The following is a 15,954-nucleotide window of genomic DNA, read 5'->3' on the forward strand; positions in this document are numbered from 1 at the left end:
CAACGGTTAGAAACAGTTATGGAACAACTGACTGGTTCCAAATTGGGAAAGGAGCATGACAAGGCTGCTTATTGTCACCTTTCTATTTAATTTCTATACAGAGTACATTATGTGAAATGCCAGCCTGAATGAATCACAAACTGGAATCAAGATTGCTGGGAGAATTACCAACAATCTCAGATACAAAGATGAAGCTCCAATCCTTTAGCACCTGATGGGAAGAGCCAACGCATTGGAAAAGACTCTGATGCTGGGAAAGATTGAAAGCTAAAGGAGAAAGGGAAGCAAAGAATGAGTTGGTTAGATAGCATCACTGACTCAAAGGACATGAATCTGAGGAAACTCTGGGTGATAGTGGAGGACAGAGGAGCCTGGCATGCTGCAGTCTATGGGATTGCAAAGAATCAGACACGACTTAGTGACTGAACAACAATAGCAGCCACTCTAATGGAAGAAAGTGGAGATGAACTAAAGAGCCTCTTGATGAGGGTGACCAAGTAGAGTGAAAAAGGTAGCTTGAAACTCAACATTCAAAGAACTAAGATCATGGCATCCAGTCCCAACACTTCATGGCAAATAAAAGTGGGGGGGAATAGAAGCAGTGACAGACTTTATTTTCTTGGGCTCCAAAAATCACTGAGGATGGTGACTGCAGCCAAGAAATTAAAAGATGTGTGCTCACTGGAAGGAAAACTATGGTAAACCTAGACAGTGTATTAAAAATCAAAGACATCACTTTGCTGACAAAGGTCCTTCCACTCAAAGCTATGGTTTTTCCATTAGATACATATGGATAAAAGAGTTGGACCATAAAGAAGGATAGTTTAGTCGTTAAGTCATGTCTGATTCTTGCGATCCCATGGACTGTAGCCTGCCTGGCTCCTCTGTCCATGGGATTCTCCAGGCAAGAATACTGGAGTGGGTTGCCATTTCCTTCTCCATGGGACTTCCTGACCCAGGAATCAAACCCGGGTCCTGTATTGATTCCAATACAGGAATCAAACTCTTGTATTGCAGGCAGATTCTTTACCAACTGAGCTATGAGGGAATCTCAAATAAGAATGAGCACTGAGGCACTGATGCTTTTAGACTGCCATGTTGGAGAAGACTTGAGAGTCTCTTGAACTGCAAGGACATCAAACCAGTCAATCCTAGAGGAAATCAATCATGAAAGTTCACTGGAAGGAGTGATGCTGAAGCTGAAGCTCCAGTATTTTGGCCACCTGATGGAAAGAGCTGATGCATTGGGAAAGAGCCCAATGCTTGGAAAGATTGAAGAAGCAGGGGCTGGAAGAGGATGCGTTGGTAAATAGCATCATCAACTCAATGGCCAGCAATGCAAGCAAACCCTGGGAAATAGTTTGAGGAGCTTGTCATGGTGCATTCCACGGGGTTGCAAAGAGATTGACAGGATTCAGCAACTGAACAACAACAGGTCGACAGAGTAGCAGTGTTGGGACACATCCTGTTGACATCACAAAGGAAAAGAGAACTCTGGAGTTTCTGGTGAGCTAAATCACTTCAGCCGTGTCCGACTTTTTGTGACCCTACGGACTGTAGCCTGCCATGGGATTCTCCAGGCAAGAATACTGGAGTGGGTTGCCATGCCCTCCTCCAGGAGATCTTCCTGACCCAGGGATCGAACCTAAGTCTCCTGTAACTCCTGCATTGTTGGCAAATTCTTTACCGCTGAGCCACCAGGGAAGCTCCTGGAGTATCTGGACCTAACAACTATGTGTTGGACCTGGAAATGATACATGCCACTTCAGCTCATTTTCATTGGTCAGAGAGTTTTGGACAATTGTACTAAACTCAAGGACTAGGGGCATTATTGTTGTCAAATATCTGGCATATTTGTTGAGCATCACTAATGATTACCACAATAATGTACTAAATACTTCTGGTAGCATAACAATCTAAGGTGGATAATTCCCATTAATTTCTGTGCCCACGTTTTCAGTTTGAGTGTCAAATACTATAAGAATAAACTGGGAATCATTCCAGGAGGTAAATACTCAGAGAAGTAAAAAGAAGCATGTTTAATTACCTTAGGCAAGGGCTTTGCAGACTTGTTTTACAGTCCTCCAACAAATTCAATGTTAGGTAAGGGTATGGAAATTCAAAATTCTGTTCAAATCAACCACATTTCAGCTTTTCTCATAATCTCACATAATGTGGTAGGTTTTCCTGAACAAAAATAAAAGATGATAGAGGAAAAACAATCTGATGTGTTAAGTGGTACATGTATCGCCATCAAATTTTCTGAGTAAAGTCTTTAAAGAACCAATATCAGTTTTATGAAACCCATGGAAACTCAATAGTTTTTCTCCCACCAAGAGTACACAACACTGAGACTATGAAGAAACAAACAATGAATTAAGCATGGAACAAACCAAAAGCCTGCGGCTTTCTCTCTGAGCTAAACTCGAGCCCCGCTCCATGCTCAGAATCAGCACGTGCTTCTAGCAATGAACGAAACTCAGTCAGTGATCCTCAGCCTACTATTGTAGAGTCTCCTTCTCTTCTGGAATTCCAATTTATCGCCTCCTCATCACTCCAAAAGCTGCTGATAGCTTTACTAATGACTTCTGTAATTGACTCTTTTTTTTTTTTTTCTTTTCTTTTCTTTCCTGGTGTTTGGGAGTGTGCTGCCACAGCTAACTACATCCTATCCTGAAAGGAAATCTTACAATAAAAATTTTAAAGTGATTCATTTTATACAAAATGAAAGTTTCTGCTTCCTAAGGCTTTGTCCCCTTTGTGAAAACAGAGCACTGTATCATAATCTGGTGGCTAAATATTTGCTCTTTTGACATATTTGCTGACAAACAGCACAAAAGAGTTCCCTTCTGAACAAAGTGGAAAGCAAGTGAATATTAACAGAATAAGAATTCAAATAAGGAAGCTGTGGTACATATACACCATGGAATATTACTCAGCCATTAAAAAGAATTCATTTGAACCAGTCCTAATGAGATGGATGAAGCTGGAGCCCATTATACAGAGTGAAGTAAGCCAGAAAGATAAAGAACATTACAGCATACTAACACATATATATGGAATTTAGAAAGGTGATAACGATAACCCTATATGCAAAACAGAAAACGAGACACAGAAATACAGAACAGACTTTTGAACTCTGTGGGAGAAGGTGAGGGTGGGATATTTCAAAAGAACAGCATGTATACTATCTATGGTGAAACAGATCACCAGCCCAGGTGGGATGCATGAGACAAGTGCTCGGGCCTGGTGCACTGGGAAGACCCAGAGGAATCGGGTAGAGAGGGAGGTGGGAGGGGGGATCGGGATTGGGAATACATGTAAATCCATGGCTGATTCATATCAATGTATGACAAACCCACTGGAAAAAAATAATAATAATAATAAATAAATAAAAAAACTATTAAAAAAAAAAAAGAATTCAAGTAAGTGACTCTGAATTAAATCACTTTCTTTAGTTTGGAGCCTGAGCTTCATTTCTGAGCTCTGTGTAACTACTGTGGTGTAAGGAACCTTACTCAGAGTTGGAGTCCTTTTGAAATATGCATTCTGTGTCATTGAGAGGAGGAAACCATAGCTCTCTGGTTTCTCATCATAGGCTTTTTGAATATTTTCCTTGGTGTTCTAAGTGTGCTAAAGTTTTAATTAGAAAATGTGAGGATTTTTATCTGTCAAGGAAATCTATGTACATAAGAGATCACAAGCAAAACTCTGTAGTTTAGTGGTTTGATTCCGGTAATGTCAAAATTCAAAATCCAGTTTCAGACTCAGTACATATCGCATTTTAGAGTCTTACTGGTGTCAGCCAAGGGGATAATTTATTCTCTTTGTGAAATGTTTTACTCCCATGTCCTTTTTATAAGGGTTTTATTAGGATATAATTTAAATATCATGCAATTGTTCCTTTTATCTAAATGGCTGTATAGTTTTTTGTATATTTATAGCACTGTGAAACCATCACCAGTATTACATTTTAGAAAATTTCATTACTCCCCAAAGAAATCCTGTATCCATTGATGGCCATTCCCCATTTCTTCCTCCTCCCAGCCCCTGACAACCACTATTCTACATTCTTTCTCTCTTTTCCTATTTCAGAAAAACCTTGTTTCACTTAACATAAATGAAAGCATACACTATGTGATCTTTTGTGGCACTTTCACTTAGCATAACATTTTCAAGGTTCATAGGGTGGCCAGGTGTATCAATATTTCATTACTTTTTGTTCCTGAATACTATTTTTGCAAGGATATTGTGCATTTTTTTTCATCCACTCATCAGTTGATAAAGATTTGGGTTGTTTTCTTATTTGGCTACTAAGAATAAGGCAGCTATGAGCATTCATGTATGTGTTTTGTGTGGGAAACGGGTTCATTTTTCTTGGTAATAGACCTAGGAGTAGAATTGTGGGATCATGTCATTGATTTGCTTTATTTCATATCAAGATACTTTTTTGTTGTTGTTAAATCTCTACTTCTTAGTAATCTACTGTGCTTCAAGCATCTTATTGAAATGAAGACAATATAGCAGGAAAACTAAAAACTATTGATATAATTGATCTGGATAAAGAAATTGTGAGAAAATATTTCAAATTTGGAAATGCATTTCCTCCATTTCCACTTGTGATACTATGCTGAGGCATTTGTTGAAGAATGAATGATTGAAAGATATTTTACATCTATAGGAAAGTGCACCTATGTTTTATTTTGTATTTATTATTGATTTCATGCAGATTTTTGTGTTTAGACGCTGTGAAGTTAAATGTTAACTTGCATATTTCTGTCTGGTAGAAAAAAATCATCCCTTAAATTATGATTTATTGCTCTAATAGACATTGACTATTTTTGTGTATACCCTAATAATATTATCTTTGCACTCTTTTTCTCCAAGATGTTTATAGTTCTTCAAAATATTTTTTGAACCAGATGTCATCTTACTTGTTTCTTCCTCAATTATTAGAACATATTGGTACATATCTTAATAATCATATAAATTATAATTTATATCCTTAAATTTGAAAGATATGCTTGGAATACATTATATAATGACGATTCTAAACTGATCCTGAATGACAATCTATATCTAAAAACATTTTTTAATTTATGAGAGTAAAATGAATGTTTTTCTTATATTTTACAAGACTTTATTCTTCTTTCTCACATTACCGATATATTCCTCAAAGAATTTAGGGGAGAATAGAGAGAAAGAGCTAGGGGAGAATCAGAATCTTATCTCATCATTAATGCTTCACTATAAAAGAGGTTCCAAAACTGAGTACCAATCTGCTGGAACCAGAAGTAAACAACTTAGACCCAGCTATAGATCAGTCACTGGTTGGTCCATGACTCAGAAAATGTCACCAGGATGAGATTTTAAATTATCTGTTTTCAGTTTTGCCACTTGTTTCTTGGACTCTAAACATGAGTGAGGAATGTATGCAGCAGTTTTCCCCCACATTTTTTAGGGTAAAACTAGAGAAACAGCACCTGTTTCTGTCACAAAATATCAGGAAAACGTCTCAATGCAAAAAGTCAACCTTGATTAGGTCATGTGCCTTTTGAACTTATTTCATATTTCTTGACAGCATACTTCATTAAAAGCTTTCATGTTGTTTGTGAGTCATTGAAGAAATAATTCCTTACAGGAAACTTAGAACAAATACTCAAAAATTGGAAAAGGGAAATGGCTATAAGACAAGACGTTGCAACTATAAAGGAAAATTTTGATTTTTGAGAAATGAGATTTTTTTTTTAGTAATGATGTGTTATTAAAGATACTTTTGTCAAAAATGGAAATAAATAAAACAATGCTGAAATTCATATGAAATTGAAAAAGACCCCAATAAACAAAGCAATCCTGAGAAAAAAGAGTAACCCACAGGCATCACACTTTCTGATTTCAAGTAATAGTATAAAACTATACTAATCAAGGTCATGTGGTACAGGTATAAAAACAGACACATGAACCAACAGAACACAATCAGAATCCCAGAAATAAACTCATGTATATATAGTCAACTAATATTTCACAATGGAGCCAAAAATACTCAATGGAAAAAGATAGTCTTTTAAATAATTCTTCCTGAAGAAATGAATAGTCTCATGCAAAAGAATAAAAATAGACCCCAATCTTATTCCACTACAAAAATTAACTGGGAATGGATCAAAGACTTTGATGTATGACCTGAAACCATAAATTTCCTAGGAGAAAACATGGTAGAAATTTTCTTAATATGGATCCTGGGAATGATTTTTTTTTAATTAACACCATAAGCATAAGCAATAAAATTAAAAATAAACAAGTGGGACTAATTCAAACAAAAAAAGACTATGCATAGAAAAATAAATGATCAGGAAAATGAGAAGGCAGCTCATAGATGAGAGATAGTACTTGTAAACCATATATCTGATTCAAGGTTATGATCCAAAATGTCTAAGGAACTCAAATGCTATTCAGTACAAAAAATCAATTTTATAAAATTAGCAAAGGATCTGAATATGGAATTTCTTTCCAAAGGAGATATTCAAATGGCTAACAAGTACATAAAAAAAGATGCTCACCATTGTTAATCAGGGAAATGCAAATTAAAACCACAGGCTACAGTCCAAGGGGTCGCAAAAGAGTTGGACACAACTTAGTGGCTAAACAACAATCCTCACTTCCATATTCTTGCCTGGAGAACCACATGGGCAGAGGAGCCTGGCAGGCTACAGTCCATGGGTCATACAGAGTTGGACGTGACTGAAATGGCTTAGGATACGAACAGCGACATTGTGAAATGAACACCACAGGAACTCTAGTTAACACTCATCGTTGCACAAAGTAACAATCAACACATTTTTGCCAATGAAAAGTAAGTTTACTCCTGTAGCATAAAAATCTCAGAAAACATTTTCTGCATCCTGCTGGTTGTGGAAGCATTTTCCCTGCAAAAAGTTGTGGAGATGCTTGAAGAAGTGGTAGTCGGTTGGCAAGAGGTCAGATGAATATGGCAAATGAGGCAAAACCTTGTAGCCCAATTGGTTCGACTTTTAAAGCATTGGTTGTGCAACATGTGGTTAGGCATTGTTGTGAAGAAAAATTGGGCTCTTTCTGTTGACCAATGCTGGCTACAAGTGTTGCAGTTTTCAGTGCATCTCATTGATTTTCTGAGCATACTTCTCAGATATAATGGTTTCACCAGGATTCAGAAAGCTGTAGTGGATCAGAAGGGCAGCAGACCACCAAGCAGTGACCAGGACTCGTTTTTGATGCAAGTTTAACTTCATGGCAAATAGATGGGGAAACAGTGGAAACAGTGGCTGAGTTTATTTTTCTGGGCTCCAAAATCACTGTAGATGGTGATTGCAGCCATGAAATTAAAAGACACTTACTCCTTGGAAGGAAAGTTATGACCAACCTAGACAGCATATTACAAAGCAAGAATACTGGAGTGGGTTGTCATTTCCTTCTCCAGGGGACTTTCCTAACCCAGGGACTGAACACATGTCTTTTGCATTGCAAGCTAATTCTTTATCACTGAGCCACCTGGGAAGCCTTCATTTCACAATAGTACACATATAAAATCATTATGTCATATATCTGTGATAAAGGAAAATGATTTTAAGGCAGGACAAGAAAAATTTAATACAAAATTTCCTCTGTCATTTGTGATAATACTCCATCCCCTCCTTCAGTTTATCTCCATTATACATTAACTAGATCCCCTTAGAAGATACAGAAATGCTTACTCATCAAAAAATAAAACAAAAAAGTTCCTCCTGCTGCTAGAAAGGTAATGCCTCAGGAGCTAATACTCCTTCCTTAATCCTGCAAAGGGTCATAATGATGCACCATTGCCTTGTTGGCCTATGTAAACTGTCAATATTACTCTGATGTATAACCCTATGATATATAACCCTTTATATCAAAAACCTATACAACTGTGTTTTTTACTTCTAATGGGCAGAGATTTCCTCAGTGCTTTCTGAAAGACTATCTTCTGGGTTAAAATCCTAAATTTGACTTGACTAAGATTTTCAATCTATTTTGTATACTGGCTATTGATTAATTTTTCACTGACACCTGAAACTAATGCAGTTTTATGTTAAATATATATTTAAAACATCAAACTGAATATAAGCAGGGAACCGCTTCCTTAAAGATATTTTAGATATTTAATCATCCCTAACACGGAAATGGTAACCTACTCCAGTGTTCTTGCCTGGAGAATCCCATGGGCAGAGGAGCCTGGTGAACTACAGTCCATGGGTTCACAGAGTCAGACATAACTGAGCAGCCAAGCAGGAGCAGGAGACATAAGGAAAAAATGCAATTAGATTAAAAGTTTATAAACATAGTCCTTTGCAGGAAAATCAGAATTTTCTTTTCCCTTTTCTAAGACAAGAACAGATGAAAACAAGATATATTTATTTTTTAGTTTCATGCTTACCACACATCAAGCCCTACAACCAGCCAACCAAGTCTAGATAAGATGCAAAAAAAAGCCTGAGAAATAGATTAATCAGAAAGAAAGCAGGCTGTAACAAAGGAGATGTAAATAAGAAAGAAGTAAACCAAGGTTATATAAAATAAGCACACTGTAAGGTTTGGGATTTTCCAGATTTTTTTTTTTTAAAATTTAGCAGCATCAAGCAGGTTTTACTCATAAATAGAGAGAATATTCCTTCTCTGATATGTGTTCAGTACTCACTCTTATAAAACAAACACAAAAAGAAAAAGGAAAACATTGTATTTTCTTCACTCAAAACAACTTAGCAACAGGACCATGTGAGATTTCACTTAAAAAACTTTTCTAAATTTTCATACAATCAGATAAATATTTGCACTATACATATGAAATAAGAATCATTCTTACATGTAAATTTCTCTTGCCTAAAACCTTGCTGTAATTCTCATTCCATTGTGGAAATACATAATATGAATAAGTCATCTCACTCATTGTATACAATAACCAATTCACGAGTCTCTGGATGAAAGTTATGTTGTCTTTCAGTCTTGATGCACTGACAGGAACATATGAAAATGGCATAGGAAGTCCAGCACACAATTGCTCAATGACATTCCCAAAGGAAACCCAAAAAGATTTATATAAAGGGAATGTTGAAGAGCTCAGCCAACCAACTCCCCACAAAAATTTAAAGTGTCAGCAATACAGACATCAAACTTAGCTGCCTGTAGGTAACTCCTTATTTGCGATAGCACTGTCACATACTCTTTTGGCTTTTGCTAAAAAACTATTCATCAGTTTTTTCAGGTTTGCTTGCATTTTTTTCAAGGCTCACAATGAGAGTTTGGGCAGTTCAAAAGAAACTGTATAGAGATCAGTATTGAGCTCTTCCATGAGAGCTTGTTTAGTTACTGGCTGTTGGATAATCTCTACATTAAAAGGAATCTTGGTATGATCCATCAGAAGGCTTGGTGAAGGTATAAGAAAGGTTATCCTGTGTCCACGAAGGTGGAGTTCTTCCAGAATAACTTTTAAATTAATCCAATCAACTAAAATCCTCAGGCCTTCCAGAACTTTCCCCAACCTTCCAGGGTCACAGTGAAAAGTGAAAGTCACTCAGTCATGTCTGACTCTTTGTGACCCCATGGAATATACAGTCCATGGGATTCTTCAGGCCAGAATACTAGAGTGTGTAGCCTTTCCCTTCTCCAGGGGATCTTCCCAACCCAGGGGTCAAACCCAAGTCTCCCGCATTGCAGGCAGATTCTTTATGAGCTGAGCCATAAAGGAAGCCCAAGAATACTGGAGTGCATAGCCTTTCCCTGTTCCAGCAGATCTTCCTAACCCAGGAACTGAACTGGGGTCTCCTGCATTGCAGGCAGATTCTTTACCAACTGAGCTAGGAGGGAAGCCTTCCCGGGTCAAAGAGACATAGAATCAGCATGAAAAGGACACAGAAGTCTTTCACAGTCTTCATGAATAACTCTTGCTCAAACTAAATTTGGGCTTAAGCCAAATGTGTGAAACTCACAATTCAAAGATCTCTTCCTTAACCCTCCCAATGTTTATAGTAGGTTGGGCTGAACTTTGAACTGTGTACTTTGCAATAAAGACTAAAATGAAATGCAGCTGTTATTGATTGGAAAAATGTTGATTAAAGTCAATAAAAAATAAATAAGAGAAAAAAACTCAGAAGAAGAGTTTATAAGTTTCTTTCAGAGAATATCAAAAGAAAGGACTTAAACATAAACCCATAATAACTTTTAAATAATGTTAAGAAAATTCATCATCAGGTATGCATATTTAATTAAGACTGAGTGTTTGGAGGGGATTGGGGTGGGCAGGAATAACAGAGTGGGTTGCCATTCCCTTCTCCAGGAGATCTTCCTGAGCTAGGGATCGAACCCAGGTCTCCCGCACAGTAGGTGGAGAGCTTTACCGCCTGAGCTACCAGGGAAGTCTCAAAACTGGATGTTTGGGATCTTTTTCTCTGGCTTTATTTAAATGTTCATTTGATCAGAACTGTATAAATCTCTCTAGTATTTATCTTAGTGATAATTATGCTAGATATTCCACATAGAAAAGAGAACATCACTTATTGCCATAAGGAAAGAATATGCCTACTTTAAGAGGTGTTAAGGCAGAGACACTTTCAAATAAATATTTTGATGTTAAATAAAGTGCTCTTTTTACTAAATCACATCTATCTTTATGAAAAAGAGATAAATATATCTTTTTACTATAGCTGTAGACATGAATTAAAGTTTAGATTCTGGGTCTTATTCACATTAAGTTGTGAAGAGATATCTCACAGTGGAAAAGGTATGTCATAAAGATATCTTGACAATTTTATCCTTCATACCAGGGTATCTGCTTCTATTTCCTTTACTTTCTGTTTGAAGATATTTCTTATAATGCAGAATTCCTTTTTTTTTTTTTTTTTTGGCTTGGATCTTTACACGTGGGAGCCATGATCTGGTGTAGAAATGGATTCAGTGATATTTAGGGCAATAACATCATCTATAACTTTTTTGCTTAAAAAGTTAACTTTCTTCAAGTGAATAATCAGTAAGAGTATGCGATGATAATAGTATCATCTCAAGAATACTTGGCTAATAATGAAAATATAATTCAGTAATTATCCAAAGATAAAATTATGAAAGAACTGTGAAGAAATAAAAACACCTCATTTCATACAAAGGAAACCCTATAGGGATATTCAGGCTTCCCAGGTGGCACTAATGGCAAAGAACCCTCCTGTCAGTGTAGGACACTTAAGACATGGGTTTGATCCCTAGGTCAGAAAGACCCCCTGAGGGAAGGCATGACAACCCATTCCAGTATACTTTTCTGGAGAATCACACAGACAGAGGAATCTAGAGGGCTATGGTCCACAGGGTCATACAGATTTGGACATGACTGAAGTTATATAGCATGCATACACAGGGATATTACTGACTTTTTTAGAAGAAACTCCAGGCCAAGACAGAGTTGGCTTCTATTCAAAGTTCTGAAAGAAGAAACATTATAACCCCAATAATTTTATGTGAAAATGATGTCCTTCAGAAATAAAAAAGAGAGATCAAGATTTTATCAGACAAACAAAATTTGAGTACAAAATTACAAACCAGGATCTTTGATGAATGTAGATGTAAAATTAGCAAATCAAATTCAACAGCACAAAAATTGGATCACGTTCCATGATCAAATAGAATTCATCTATGGGTTTCAAGGATGGGTCAACATACATAAATCAATAATGTGGTACTCGTCATTAAGAGAATGAAAAGCAAAATTAATATGCTCATCTTAATATATGTGAACAAATTTGGAAAACATAACAACTCTTCATGACAAAAATGCTTAACAAACTGGATATAAAAACAACATGATCAACATAATAAAGTCCATCTATGACCAGCCGGGGCTTCCCTTACAGCTCAGTGGTAAAGACTCCATCTGCAATGAAGGAAGCACAGGAGATGCAGTTTTGATCCCTGGGTTTCGGGGAAGATCCCCTGGAGGAGGACATAGCAACACACTCCAGTATCCTTCCTGAAAAACCCCATGGAGAGTGGTACCTGGGGAGCTATAGTCCATGGGATTGCAAAGAGTCATACACAACTGAAGTGACTTAGCATGACAAGCCTACAGTTAGCGTCATACAAAATGATGAAAGGCTGGAAGTTTTTCCTCTGAAATTCCATCAGGAATAATGCATATGCCCTACTCAATAGAATAATAGATGTCCTAGCCAGAACAATCAGGCAAGAGAAAGAAATAAAAGATATCCAAATTGGAAAGGAAGAAGTAAAATTTTCTTCCCTTATGGATGATACGATCTTATATATAAGAAATTCAAAGACTCCACCAAAAAACTGTTAGAAACAATTAATGTATTCAGAGTATTGTTAGGATAAAAATCACTATACAAAAATAAGTTGCATTTCTATACACCAGCAACAAAACATTTTTAAAATGACGAAAGGAAATAACCTTATTCAAAATAAAAGCAATAAAGTACTTAGAAATAAATTTACCAAGGTAGTGAAAGTTCTGAACATTATAGACTTTTTGAAATAAATAGAAGAAAACGTAAAAAGTTACAATAATAGATATATATACGTGGATGAGTAGAATTAATATTGTCAAAATGTCCATGCTAAGCAAAGGTGATTTTTTTCAATGCAATTAATATACTAATTACAAAGCATGTTTAAACAAATAGGAAAAAATATAAATATTTGTATAGGCCACAGAACACCCTGAATTGTTGAAACAATTCTGAGAAAGAAGAACAAAGCTGGAGGCATTATAAGGTAAGTAAGGTAAAGTCGCTCAGTCATGTCCAACTCTTTGCGAACCCATGGACTGTAGCCTACCGGGCCCCTCTGTCCGTGGGATTTTCCAGGCAAGAGTACTGGAGTGAGTTGCCATTTCCTTCTCCAGGGGATCTTCCTGACCCAGAGATCGAACCCGGGTCTTCAGCATTGCAGACAGACACTTTACCGTCTGAGCCACCAGGAAGCCCATTATACTTCTTGTTCAAATTATGTCACAATGGATAATAATCAGAACAGTATGACACTGGCATAAAATATGCACATAGGTCAGTGGAACAGAATTGAGAGTTTAAAAAAGTGTCAAATATAACATCAGCTAATATTTGATATGGGATCCAATAACACTAAAAGGGAAATGGATAATATACTCAATTAATGGGATTAGAAAAGTAGTGTGGCTCATACCACTTTTATATATCCCAGTCTTATGAACTGCTAAAATTGCTAAAATGTCAGGTTAATGGTATGTAACCATTTTGCTGAGTTCATGCAGATAATAAAATCATTCCCAGTATATGTGACTATTCCTGTCAGGGTAAATAGCCACTGTGAAAGAGATCCAAGTTAGAAAGTAGGAGCCAAGTATCCAGTTGGTCTACTCAAACTATGGTGCCATATCAGGAATTCAGTGTTTAATTAGATCTCTAGCAGACGTGATCCCCCTGACACTCAGTTAGGGCATAGTTACATGAGTTTGGTAAATAGGAGTCCAAATATTGGGCTCATGTATAGCTTCACTTGCCATCACCACAGCCATTTTGTTAATTTGTTCTAGGGACTGGCCCTGGGGTAGATCATGATAGAGGCTGTCTAATGTGACCTGGCTGGGTAATTTGGCCTATATTTATGCTTAATGCCTATTCTATGATGAATGGTCTATGGTGGGAAATAACATAGTGTCTCTGAGCCAAGGAATAACATGCACTGTCAGTAGTCAACAGACAGGAATGAATGGATTCTTTCAAAAAATCAAAAAACAATGAATCATGGCAACACTTTGATTTGAGATTTCTGTCTTCCAAAACTGTGAAGAAGAAATTTCTGTTAAAGTGTACTTTACCGTCTGAGCCCTGGCTTCCCTGGTGCCTCAGACGGTAAAGAATCTGCCTGCAATGCAGGAGATGCAGGTTCCATCCCCGGGTCTGAAAGATTTCCCTGGAGAAGGGAATGGCAACCCACTCCAGTATTTTTACCAGGAGAATTCCATGGGCAGAGGAGCCTGGTGGGCTACAGCCCACGGGGTCGCAAAGAGTCAGACACGAAAGAACAACAAACACTGAAGTAAGCTACCAAGTTTGTGGCGAGTGGTTATAGCAGCCCTAGAAACCCGATACAGGGTACTTCTGCTTGTTTTCTACTCTTTTTCCACAGGCCAGGAATACAATTTGGGTTTGTGCCAACAACAAAGGGTATCTATTCAATTACCCATTTGGTAATTGAGAAAATCCTTGGTTGTGACTGTGATACTACTGTCCTGCTGAGAAATAATTGAGGGGATCGTTAGGGATCATTAGCACGTACACCTACTAGGATGTTACCATCTGAGCCACCATGGAAGCTGTTGGTGACTCAGATGGTAACATCATAGCGTACATGCTAAAGAACCTGTCTAGTAAATAGGAGATCCAGGGTTTGGATCCCAGTAGTGCCTGTCAGTTGACTACAGTATATTATTGTGAATTCCCTGGTGGTTCAGAGGGCAAAGAATCTGTCAGCAATGCAGGAGACTCAGGTTTGATCTCTCTGTTGGGAAGATCCTCTGGAGAAGGGAATGGCTACCCACTCCAGTATTCTTGCCTGGAGGATCCCATGGACAGAGGAGCTTGGTGGGCTAGAGTCCATGGGGTCACAAAGAGTTGGATATGACTGAGCGATTAACATTTTCACTTCACTTTCACAGGATGTTACGCCATTCTTCCTCCAAAGGACCCAGTCTCTTCATTAGTCAATGGATCAGGTCTGAAAATTCTCAGGCCTCAAAATGTGTCAAATGATTATGATTTTAGCAATGGTCCTCATCATTCTATTTATCTTTGAACTCTTCCAGTAGTATATGCACAATATATGAATTATAAATTAAACATATTTTATATTTTGAGAAGAGTGGTGAGGAAATAGAAATACAAGAGTTTCTTAACGGATGTTTTTCAACCATTATTGAGAGTTTGTACAAGCAACCTAGAAGTCTTTGAGATTTTGGACCTCGCTCTAATTTGACATTGGTCAACTATGTTAATATTTCTTAGGCTTGTTTATTTAAAGTGTTACATATGCACCAGCTTTCTTAAATCATAATATCTCTGTTATATATTGCTGTATAATCAACCAATCCTAAACTTACAGTTAAAATAGCACCATAGTATTTGTTCATGGCCCTCCGTATCAGCAGTTAGGGCTGGGCTCATGGAAATGCCATTTTTATTAATTTCCTGAGCTGATTCTTTACTATACAGTTAGCCATCAGCTTAGCTGGGGGAGAATGATCCAAGAAGACATCATTCTCTTGGCTGTGGTTTGGCAGATTAGCAATAATCCTTGATTCTCACCTTCCTGTGGCCTCTATGCAGACAGCCTTGGACTTTTCCCATGATAACAGAATCCTAGACCAGCTTGCATAAAAGTTCTAGGACTGGGTTTGGAAGTCATGCAATGTCACTTCTGCTTCTGCTGTTGAGTTTTAGAACAAGTCATTCAGTTCAGTTCAGTTCAGTTCAGTCATTAGTCACAAAGGTGGAGAAGCAGTCTCCACCTCTTAATGGGAGGAGATACAAAGCAAATATAGCCATTTATCATGTACTATGGTCAGAAGCTCATAAAATAGAAAAATCAACAAAGCAAAGTTAATTTGATTCATAACAGGAAGGGTGTGAAGTATTTTGACAGGGCTTTACTACTGCCTCAGAACAGGGAAATCAGGGGCAGATAATTAGGGTGTTGAGGCCTGGAAAGTGATATCAAGGGGAACTTTGTAATGTAAGGAAGAGGTTGAGAGTGAACAAGATTTATGACATAAATTTATTATTTTATTTTTTTATGACATAACTTTAGATTGCTGCACACAGTGAAGTGAGGTCTTGAGTCTTGTCTTACCGAGCCAGCTAAGTGTTTTACTAAGTATACTACTTTAGTTGGTCAGATCTTATCACCCTGGGACAAATTAATAAG

At 37.3% G+C, this 15,954-nt stretch overlaps 1 pseudogene; it reads right to left on the reverse strand.

Annotated features, from left to right (window-relative positions):
* Positions 1–1,630: 1,630 nt before the first annotated feature.
* LOC122428261 lies at positions 1,631–9,923 on the reverse strand (annotated as a pseudogene).
* Positions 9,924–15,954: the final 6,031 nt, after the last annotated feature.

This window comes from Cervus canadensis, chromosome 26, assembly GCF_019320065.1.
Source record: "Cervus canadensis isolate Bull #8, Minnesota chromosome 26, ASM1932006v1, whole genome shotgun sequence".
Lineage (NCBI taxonomy): Eukaryota > Metazoa > Chordata > Mammalia > Artiodactyla > Cervidae > Cervus > Cervus canadensis.